We start from the raw sequence: 3,408 nt of genomic DNA, 5'->3' as shown, positions 1-3,408 counted from the left end.
TATATATATATATGTGTGTGTGTGTGTGTATGTTTGTGTGTCTGTGTTTGTCCCCCCAATATCGCTTGACGATCGATGGTGGTGTGTTTACGTCCCCGTAACCTAGCGGTTCGGCAAAGGAGAAAGATAGAATAAGTACTAGGCTTCCAAAGAATAAGTCCTGGGGTCGATTTGCTCGACTAAAGGTGGTGCTTCAGCATGGCCGCAGTCAAATAACTGAAACAAGTAAAAGAGTAAAAGAGAGTAAAAGAGAGTAAAGAGAACCATTTATGGGATGCTTAATTAATTACCTCAAGAAAAGCAGTTATAATTGATGAGCGACCAACAATCAATAATAGCCGACTCTAGCTAATGGAGGTTGGACAAAGTAATAAATTTACCACAGTTATTTAAAAACCAAGAGCGTTAATGTCTTCAAACATGCAATTGAGCACATGGTTGGCAAGTGTTCACGGTCGAGAAGTCTGTCCTTCTGCTTCTTCCAATTGGAGGCGTATTCCAATAGGCTGGCATTGCGGATGATAGGTTGTACGGTATTCTACGGTTGTTGATACGCTGTCATGCTCTGACACTGTGGCACGTGCATACATTTCTGGATTGAATTCTAGTGTCGCTTCCATTCCCAATGTAGGTTTTCGATTTCCGTATCTTATCTAGTTGAAGGAGGTACAACACAGAAGAGTCAAGTAAATTATAGTGTGAGCATCTACCATGTGGGATGTTGTCAGGTTCTTACTGCTTTAACTCGTCCAATAATGTTACATGTGGAATTTCATGTTTGCAACATATAGGGCATTATTGCCAGGAAGGTGTGACAACGCTCTCCGAGATCTAAGCATAGAAGAAAGAACTGACTGGTATGTTCCTGACAACATTGAGCCCTGAAAATTTGGATAACTTATTAATTCGCCTACACATCAGATGTAGGGTACTATAATGTGTAAGCTTTCTCCGTCTCATTCCCTCTCTTTTCCTTTTCCTCCTTCTCATTATTATTATTATTATTTTTATTATTATTACTATTATTATTATTATTATTATTATTATTATTATTATTATTATTATTATTATTATTATTATTATCATCATCATCATCATCATCATCATCATTGCCTTTGCACAGCTTCTAACGCTGGAGATGTACTACTGTGTCAACTGTTCACACCCGGTAAAGTAAGGTAACACCTCTTATTTTTCGAGCACCTTCCGGAGTATTCGAGCGGTTCCAAGCAGTGCTGTTATCTGCAGGTGCACACCCTTATTGCAGCCCATATTTGTTCCACGTACTTCTCGAGATTTTTACTCACTGTTTCCAGGACTCCGACAATTATTTGTACTACTGCTACCTTTTTCATCGACCACAACAGCTTAACTTCCCAAGCTAACCTGTCATATCTCTCGACTTTTCTTTCTTCCTGATCGCATACCTTGTTGTCGGGTGGGCTTGCTATATCTGTGATTCAGCATAGTGTGGTTTCTTTCTCAATTAAGACTACGTATGGCTTCCAATTATCTATCTCATGGTCGCACTGAATCATAAAATCTCATAGGGACTTTGAATTTCTATTTTCGACGATGTGTTCAGGTTTGTGGCCGTACCAATTTTTTGCTCTGTCAAGTCCATACTTGTTGCATAGTGTGCAATGGACAAGCCTGGCTATATTGTCATGGCGTCTCATATTCCTTCTGGGCTAGTGGTGTACATTGGCTGCTAATATGCCATGCGGTTTCATCGTTTTGTCCACAGATTCTCCATTTATCACTTCCTGCTGTGTTGTCTATTCCGTATTTTATGCATTTTGTTCTTAGTACTTGTTCTTGGGAAGCACACATTAGAGCCTCCGTTTCCGGTTTTAAATCACTTTTAGTCATCCACAGCCATCTTTTTTACTCTGCTTTATCTTCAACATCTCTATGAAATTGACCGTGCATTCTTTTCTTTACCTGTTCTTTGCTATTTTTTCTTCAGCGTCCTCTTTGGCATGTACTGCTCGCACACTGTGTTCTGTGCATTTATTACCTATTTCATCTGCGTTGTTGCTGTTTTCATTTGGTATACCTTGAAGTATTTGTGTCCTAATTTTAGCGTCAGTTAACCTTTTATTGTTAATGATTTCGCTACGTACATTACTTAGTTTATTTTCTTCTGTATATCTGCGTAATTTATTGCCAGGTACGTTCCTCCATCCACGAACTATGTACTATGAGGTTATTGCCTGGGGATTAGTTGGGCTGTATAGAAAGCTTTCAGCACATCTCTATAATTATCTCTAGTCCATTTTATGCGTTTTGCTTTATTCTTTTGATGGCATCACTACAGGCCTAGTGTTAGGGTTATCCTGGATCTGGTTACCTTTCATATCTATCGATATTTCTTTCTTCCTTATCGCATACTTTGTCAGCTGGGTATGCTATATATCTGATCCAACATTGTTTGCTTTCTTTCTCAATTAATACTGTGTCTGGTTTCCTATTCTTCATCACATGGTCACACTGTATCATAAAATCCCATAGCATCGTTGTGTTATCATTTTTCATGATACCTTCGTGTTTACGTTCGTACCACTTTTTTGCTCTGTCAAGTTCATACTTGTTGCAAAGTGTCCAATGGACAATCCTCCCTATGTTGTCATGGCGTTTCTTATATTCTTTCTGGGCTAGTGGCGTACATTGACTGGAAATATACCATACGGTTGCATAATTTTGTCCACAAGTTCTGCGCTTGTCACTTTCTGATGTGTTGTCTATTCTGCATTCGATGTAATTGCTTCTTAATGTTTGCACTTGGGCAGCACAGCTTAGAGACTCTGTTTCCGATTTCAAATCACTTTTAGTCATTCATAGGCATCTTTTTTCTCTGTCTGTCTTATCTCTAACATCCCAATGAAACTGTCCATGCATTCTTTTCTTTATCCACCTATTTTCTGTTTCATTCATTCTCAAGTGCCTGTACAGTGCTTTATCTTTGCAATCTACCCTGTTACACAAGCCTGACCCTCTTAGTTCAAATAATAGTTGTTCTGTGGCATTTTTTACTTACCACTTTATGTTGTTTTTCTCTGCTCTAATAATGTGTTTGCATCCAATCAATCACTTCCCTCTGTTTTTCTTGGTTCATACAGTCTGTCTGTTTCACGTTTTGGGTGGAGTATCCCACATCTAGTCAGCAACTTCCTTTTCTTTCTGTCTAAGTTGTTTAGTTCGTCTGCTATCCATGCAATTACCCCTACTCTATATCTAAGGAATGAAACCGCCCAGTGTTGACAGCTTCAATCTTATTCAGTCCGTTTAATTTCGACTTAAGTATCAGTCTGAGCTTGAGCAAAAACTTCGCCTGAAATTTTTCTTTCATGATTATTATTATTATTATTATTATTATTATTATTATTATTGTTGTTGTTGTTGTTG

The sequence above is a fragment of the Octopus bimaculoides genome, chromosome 3 (assembly GCF_001194135.2).
Source record: "Octopus bimaculoides isolate UCB-OBI-ISO-001 chromosome 3, ASM119413v2, whole genome shotgun sequence".
Taxonomy (NCBI): Eukaryota; Metazoa; Mollusca; class Cephalopoda; order Octopoda; family Octopodidae; genus Octopus; species Octopus bimaculoides.
This window is presented reverse-complemented; position numbering follows the sequence as displayed.